We start from the raw sequence: 8,305 nt of genomic DNA, 5'->3' as shown, positions 1-8,305 counted from the left end.
GCTTTGTCCCCAGAGCTGGCTCACTTCACAGTCTTCTAATCACAAGCGCCTGAATGTGTCCCTGAAGGCCAAATTATACAATGAAAACTAGGTCACAAATTCGGCCATAATTACACCCCTCTGAGCACCTCAGCAATCTAGGAAGGGCAGAGACCATCGCATGTGACCCTACAAAGCAGATTCCCTGGGGGCTGACTCTGCGCTGGGTTAACTCATTGAAACCTAAAGACACTCTGATGAAGGTACTATTCTTTTTTCCATTTTACAGGTGAGGTCACTGGTGCCTGGTGCTAATTAGCTGAGCTTTCCCAGCCAGGGAGTGGGAAGGTGCTCCCATGATCAACCTGGGATCCAGGACCCTGATGGGGACCGAGCATGGAGAAGTGGCAGGGATGGCAGAAAAGCATCCCAGTCCCTCTGGAAGCTGAGGACACCTGGCTGATGAAGAACTCCAAAAGCAGGATCATAAGGAGCCCAAGCAACACTCATGCATGCACGTTTCCAACCCTCCAGCCCACGGAAAATGTCCCCACTTCAGAGTTCTGGCCCAAGGACTGAATTGGACCTCAGGCCAAGAACGAGCAAGCCACTGAGACTCAAGAACTGGCTCTCTAAGGCCTCACAACTCAAAGTTTGGACTGCGGACCAGCAGCATGGGCAATGGCTGGATGCTTTCCAGATGTGCGGGCTCTCAGCCCTCCCTGAGACACAGTGAATCTGCAGTCTTTTACAAGACCCCCCCTATGTACTTAAAACACAAGTGATACATATGTACTGAAAAGTCTGAGATGCTTTGATTGAAGGAGACCTGGAGTCTTTGGAACAAGGGATGGGAGCAGGGAAGAGAAGAGGGGCTGTAGCCTCTCAGATTTTACCCAAGTGCAAATGTGGTTGACTGGCCAGGATATTTTTCAGGCCTTCTATTTACCGTACTTTCCGGCGTATAAGACGACTGGGCGTATAAGATTTTCCTGGGTTAAAAAGTCGTTTTATATGCCGGAAAATACGGTATATTGGACTATATTGATGGGATTAGATATAATGGATTAGATATATTGGACTACCGTATTTTCCAGCGTATAAGACGACTTTTTAACCCAGGAAAATCTTATACACCCAGTCGTCTTATACGCCAGAAAATACGGTAATGATGTTCAGACGTAGCCGCTTCTGCACTGTGGGGTTGATGTTTTGAATGCCCATTTAACAACAAAAACATGAATTATTTTTTCTTTATGAATTGCTTTCCTGAATCTCCTATATGTGTCTCATCTCTTCTCCCTGGCTGTGTGTGTTTTTGTGTATGGAAAAAAGCAGGGTTCAAATGTCAGAAGGAAGGGATCAGATTCCCTATTCTCTTGCCAACCAAGAGCACATTTACTAGTCTCTTCCCTCCATTAAATGTTAAATGATGTTTATGAAGCACCCACATAGGCCTGGAGCTTTCTCAGGGCTCGGGATTGCCAGGTGGCCAACATAATGGCATTACCCTCTATTTGAACTTTCTACTCTGGTGTTCTTGGAGGCTCTTAGGAACACTGTGAACGGGCTCATATTTAAAGTGAGAACGAGGAAGGGGCACAGCCAGGACACATGAGAGGTTGCCCCCCAATCTTAATCAGGAAAATCAGTGAGCTATGACTGGTCAGTTTCATCCTGCCTCAGTTACCCCACCAGCCCTGTCCAACAGCTGTCCTCAGCTTCTCTGGCCAACCCTACCCTGGCTGAACTCCGCTTGCTCCTTATGGTCCAAAGGAAAATGTGACACTCCATCAAGTGCTGAAAAGAGTGTCAAGAAAGACCAATTTTTCCTATTAAAATCTCACAGATGGGGTGACCAGACTCACCAACTTGATTCTGGGGTTCATGTTTTTTAAAAATGGGAAAGTACATTTTAAACCGGAGCAGGCTTGGAAAACCCAGATCATATGGTCATGAAAACTCCACACCAGAGAGGTGTAAAAGTGGGCATTTTATCTTAACACATGAGGAAAGGAGTCAGGCTTCTTTAAAGATGTATCCTTTCTTTTGTGTCCAAACCTGAGATCTTTCAACATCTTGTTCAGTGCAGCAATTGCTCTGTAAACACAGGGTGGGTACTGATCTTCCTATCATCACCAGGAACGGAGATCTGTAATATATAGAAGTAGACTGTCACATCCTCCTCGAACAGCACAGTCAGTGAACGAAGCATCCACTTCAGGGAATGCACACAGGGACTCTTTCCCAGGAGCTCATCTGCAGAGAAGGCAGGAAGGAGGAGGAGGGAGGGAAAGCTGTGGGCCACCGGACTCTTGCCCTGCTCTCTCTCTCAGGCTCTGCTGCTCCATTCAGGAGGGTGCTTTCAGGCCAGTGATGATGAATCTGACGCCTTGTGAATGAGATTTGCAGGTGTGAGTGGGAGGCTGTCGGGGCAAGCTGGGATGAATGGGGGTGTGGGGAGAGGAGGGTTTCTAGGACACAAGCAGAAACTGAGGTTGTGCTTGAATGAGCAATAATGGGACAGATGCCTCTTCCTGAGGGAGGGCGGATGGGTCATCCAAGAGGCAATTTAGAGCTCTGAGCTGCACAACCTTCGTGCTATTGCCAGGGAAGGATGCAACGGGACTGAAGGCAGCCTCATGGACCAGGAGAGTCAGAACTGTCTGACGACTTGAAAAATTGACCAAGCCCATTGGAGCTGACTCCACAGCAGCTCAACCCCCATGAAAGCAAATGAATGGGCAAGCCAAAGGCACAAATGCCTGCTACATAGTAGGCACTCAGTAAGTAGTTATGGAATGAATGAATGAACGGATGGGTGGATGAACCAATTTAAGCTTCAGAGACAATCAGTTGGTCCAGGAACTATATCCATTCATTCATTAGTTCCTTCAGCACATGTATTTTGAGTGTCCACTTAACCTCTTGAACTATGTTCCAGTGAACAAGACAGAAGAGGTCTGCCCTCCGGAGCTCCTAGTGGGAAGATACAGACAAATAAATATGCATGTAGGTAGATAATAAGATAATTTATAACCAATGGCAAGTGCTATAGACATATTGAAGTGTAGTATTTGAACAGACTAGAACAGAGGTCAGAAAACTTTTTCTGTCAAGGGCCAGAGAGAAAATATGTTAGGTTTTGTGGGCCAAGCACTCTCTGTTGCAGCTGCTTGACTCCGCCATTACAGCCTGAAGGCAGCCATGGACAACATGTAAATAAACGAGCACAGCTGTGTGCAAATAAAACTTAATTTATGGGCACTGAAATTCAAATTTCATGTAATTTTATGTGTCACAAAATATTCTTCTTTCCTTGCTTTTTCCAACCATTAAAAAAATGTAAAAATCATTCTTAGCTCTCAGGTCGTACAAACGCAGGTTGATGTCCAGATGTGGCCCCCAGTGCATAGTTTGTCAGCCCCTGAAATAGAGTGACAGGGCAAGAAGGGAGGCCCTGACAGGAAGGTGACATTTGAGCTGAGACTAGAATGAGGATAAAGAACCAGCCATGCAAAGAGAGGAGAGAAGAACATTCCAGGTGCAAGAAGGAGTGTTACAGAGGCCTTAAAGAAGGAAGGAACTTGGTATGCTCAAGGAACAGAAAGATGATCAAACAGGCTACCATACAGTGAACAAGTTGCATGAGATGAGTGCATCTAGATATAAGTAGATGGTTGTTGAACAGTTGTGAGGGAAAACAGATCTTGACACTTCCTTGTCTTCACTTGGGCATGGTTTGGAGATGTAGGGATGAAGACAATGCCAGTCTCTGTGCTCATCACTCAGGTCTGAAGCTTCTCGTTGGAGAGGCATACCTTGTGCACTTGGATTGACAGGCACGTCTTTGGACAAAAGAGATTCTGACTTTACTGGCCCTGGTTTCTTTTCTGCAGATTTCTTCATTGTTCAAGATTAGTCATTCTTGGGTTTCAAGCAAAAGCATCTCTCTGGAAAAATTATAAGGGAAGCAGCTCACAAAATGAGGTTTTGTTTCATTGGGTTTGTTTTAATGCACAATGGCCACTTTGGGGTTTACAACTTTTTGAGTGTTACGGATTGTTGGACTCCTGGATTCCTACCAACATCGATCAGCCTGGTTTCACATAAGTGTTTTGACATAATCTCATTAAATCCAAATTATCAGATGTTTTCTGGAATTCTATATTCAAAGGGAAAATAGACAAGTCCATCCATCAAGCACACACCCTGACAACTATGGATACCATCAAAAACTAGGTGAAGCAGGTTTGGGGAAACCCCTCCTGTATCTTCTCTTTCTCCTATTGGTTAGGGCAGAGCAAGAGGGAATGAGAGGAAAACAGGCCAGCCTGGGTGAAAGGAACGTGTCTTTGCAGCCTATTGTCTTGATCCTTTGGCTTCTGGCTTCTACAGCCTTTGGATTTGAGTCAAGTTCTGTTCTTGTGGAAGCTGCCCAAGTCCATACTTTACCCTTCATATGTGGAGTTTTACTTTGTCAATTAACATTTCTTGCACAGAATAGCATCTCAACTCTTCATATCCCCAATTGGGGGTGGGGGGCAAAGCAACTCAGCAGTTTTCAAGGTCCTGGCAGCATCAAAAGAGCATCTGCAATCAATTACCACCTTTTTTCCCCCTGTTTCTCACCATCCTTTGCTTAAAAATGGCTAACTTATTTTTTTCCTTCATATCCTTGTAAAAACATATGCACACACCAACACACACATGTGCTCCCAGGCTGAAATCACAAGTGCCAGCGCTCAGCCTGCAGAGAACGTTTATGACTGGGTTACACATCCCCGAAAACAGGGGTTTATAATGGAAACACTGACAGGTCATTAACTATAACAGCATAAACCGAGGCACAGAATGTTCATGTTGTCTCCATTTTGTTTGTGTCAGCAGGATTTGCAGGCCCGGAATCTGCTTGTGGCTCATGAGCTGTGCCCGAATGTGTGAGGTGAGTTTCAGGGCAAGAGGACAGCCCAGAGAAAGGGACTCGGGGCGTGCCGAGTTTTCAGGTGCAGCATATCCTGTGATGTTGGGGTTCAGTAATGATCACAGGAATCTCAGCATGGAGAAGACACCAGCTGGGCTAGAAGCCCAAGTCACCATCAGCCATTCCTCTCAAGTGACCAGTTTCTCCTTGCCCCAGGTGTGACTTCTACCGATATACACTGAGTGGCCAGATTATTATGATCTCTGAATGCATAATAATCTGGCCACTCGGTGTGTGTGTGTGTGTGTGTGTGTGTGTGTGTGTGTGTGTGTGTGTGTGTATATATATATATTAGAGGCCCGGTGCATGAATTTGTGCACAGGTGGGGTCTGGCCAGCCTGGCCAGGGGGAGGGGACATGGACGGTTGGCCGGCCTGCCTGCTGGTCCACTCAGTGTGTGTGTGTGTGTGTGTGTGTGTGTGTGTGTATTAGAGGCCCAGTGCATGAATTCGTGCACAGGTGGGGTCTGGCCAGCCTGGCCAGGGGGAGGGGACATGGACGGTTGGCCGGCCTGCCTGCTGGTCGAACTCCTGGTCAAGGGGACAATTTGCATATTAGCCTTTTATTATATAGGATATATACTGAGTGGCCAGATTATTATGCATTCAGAGATCATAATAATCTGGCCACTCAGTGTAAAGAAGCACCTTAAAGCAACAAGCTAAGTAGTTGATAGAACAGAACTATTCCCTGCCAGCTGTCAGTTCTGGTTCTTGTGCTCTCTTCTAAGGGGATCCATCTATGACTGGTGCTTAGAACATTGCCTGACACATAGTAAATACCCCATATAGATTTGGTGTTGCACGCATAGCTGGGTGGATCAGCAAGCTAATGACAAACAAATTTCTAGCAGCCTCAGGTTTCTGCCTGTGAAATGAAGTGGATTGATAAGATCAGTGGTTCTCAACTCCAATTTCACAGTGGAATAACCTTGAATCACTTTACAAAAATACTAACACCCAGATCCTACCAAAGACCAAATAAGTCAGAATCTCTAGACATTGGGACTTGGGCATCAATAGTTTTAAAAACTCCCTAGGACCCTGGTTGGTGTGGCTCAGTTGGTTGGGCATTGTCCACTGCACCAAAAGATTGTCGGTTCCATTTCCAGTCAGGGCATGTGATGGGTTGCAGGCTTGATCCCCAGTAGCGGGCATGCAGGAGGCAGCTGATTCACACATCAGTATCTCTCTCTCTCTCTCTCTCTCTCTCTCTCTCTCTCTCTCTCTCCCTCTCCCCCCTTCCTCTCTCTCTAAAAATCAATACAAATTTTTTTAAAAAAACAACCCTAGATGGTTCTAATGTAGACTAGATAATTCTAAAATTCCTTTCTGTGTTTAAAACTCTATTGATTTTAACTAATTTGGGTCTTAAATTCAAGGCCTAGAATTTGTCATTCCCCAACTCAGAGAGATAAAAAGAAGGGGAGTGAAATAACATCAAGAAATTATGTTTAGGAAATAATTGCCATTTATTGGACTCCTTGGTGCCAAGCACTGTACATTATATATATTATCTCCAGTCCCTCTGACAGGTGCCATTATCCCATCATCCCTGTTTTTCAGATGAGGAACCTGAGGCTCAGAGAAGTTGAGTGAGTTATCCAAGGGATAAGGAGTTATCTGGGGAAAAGCAAGCCTCCTGAGCTGCTCTAGGGTGCTATCGGTCAACCCCTTTTCAGAATTAAATGATGTTCAGCATCAGGCAAAGATTGATGTCCAGGCAGAGTGCAGGAAGAGAGAGAAGAACTTCAAGACACACCACACAGAACTGTGAGGTTTGGAGAGGAGGAATTCCCTCCCACCCCTGCTCCTCTCCAACTTGAAAAAGGACAATCCTGCCTCTCCCCCAGGCCTGGGCCAGCTGTCAGAGATGAGCCCTGATAAAGGCCCTGGGCCTCCTCCTTGAATTCCTTTGTTCCAGAACCCATCCCATTAGAAAAAGGTCACACATCTTTGGCCCCTTTTAATTTCAGGGGTGGAGAGGTAAAAGCCCAGTCAGGGAAACATGTGCAATTATGAGCAATTACTTAAACGGCTTTCAGACAAGCCTTGGCCCTCCACCAGCAGGCAGAGGGGCCAGCGTCTGGGTTTTGTAGGCGAGAAGGAGCGAGGGTGGGAAGGTGGGGAGAGGGGGAGGGGAGACAGCAAAGCCTTTTGTCACTAGGCTACAAAAAAAAAAAAAAATTGGTATTTCCTGCCACTGGACTAGCTGACACTAACCAGCCCCATGCAGGGGAACTATTCACTTAAAAGTCATCGTTTCCTTTACTTATCTGCCTCTAAAGAAACAAATCTATTAGCAGCAAGAAATCACTCCAGCAGCTTTAACTAAGTGCTTCTCCTGCTGACAATGCTAAAGCCTGCCTTCAGCTCCCGCCCACCATCCCCTGGCCTTGCTCTTCCCGGGCAACAGTTCCGAGCTGGCCTGTGTCAGGTTGTCTCTGGCCACTACAGATAACAAGAGCCATTACATTTCAAATCCTTCCCTAACCTCCTCCCCTCCCTTCCACCAAAATCCCAAACCCAATTTCTCCCTGGCAGATCAAAGGCTGCCCAAGCTACAGGAGAGCTCACTCGATCAATAAACTCTGACAAGGGAATAAACAGAACAATCCAATATTTTCCTTCAGGATTCATGTGGCCCGTGGACTAGCAATGCATGGCTATGCCTTTCCTGTTGAGAACCATGGAAATTTGGTGTGGCATTCAAAATAGTTCGCTCTCTGAATTAAAAACAAAAATGCCCAAATAACTCCAAGAACACTTTTCTAGTCTTTGTTGGTCTTAAACACACAAACCACGTTGTGGTACAGATGTTGAACTTTGGGGATCTTCCAAAAGCAACTTTCCATTCACTCCACCTAAGTTTGCAAGAGTTACTGAAGAGCTCCCTAAGCAAGTAGATCTAATTTTAACAATAAACTTTGCAGTATAGGAAGTATTATAACAATGAATATGCTTCTCTTAGTTGTCATGCTAAAGAATTCCAAAGTGCTTCACAACCAACCATCTGAAACTATGGACCAAAAAGCACAACAAACAAAAAAGAATTAAATCCAGGATGCTGTGCATGTGGGATATACCAATTATTTTTAAGCCCATAAGAGTATTCAAATAATTAATTCCATTGATTCCTATATCACTCTCTTATGACTTTCTTTGATTCCTAAATCCTTAATCCATGAAGAGAGAGTATGGAGAGCCGAATTGTTAAAATAGTCCATGGGACGCATTTGTTATATAGCCATCCACATAGCTTGCCCCATTAACTACGTATCAGCTTATCTTTACTCACACCTGCCTTCGTGTATCTTACCTATATGTTACAATTTTATACAAG

The 8,305-nt window shown here is 45.2% G+C and overlaps 1 long non-coding RNA gene across 1 annotated transcript in view; it reads right to left on the bottom strand.

Moving 5' to 3' along the window:
* Positions 1-1,973: 1,973 nt before the first annotated feature.
* Positions 1,974-8,305, bottom strand: part of LOC129148980 (uncharacterized) — a 93,457-nt gene continuing 87,125 nt past the window's right edge. The window contains exon 3 of the long non-coding RNA XR_008555967.1: positions 1,974-2,131. This is a non-coding gene — a long non-coding RNA (uncharacterized LOC129148980). The remainder of the gene's footprint in view (positions 2,132-8,305) is intronic.

This window comes from Eptesicus fuscus, chromosome 5 (assembly GCF_027574615.1).
Source record: "Eptesicus fuscus isolate TK198812 chromosome 5, DD_ASM_mEF_20220401, whole genome shotgun sequence".
Classification (NCBI taxonomy): domain Eukaryota; kingdom Metazoa; phylum Chordata; class Mammalia; order Chiroptera; family Vespertilionidae; genus Eptesicus; species Eptesicus fuscus.
Note: the sequence above shows the minus strand (reverse complement) of the source record. Positions and strands in the feature narration are given on the sequence as shown.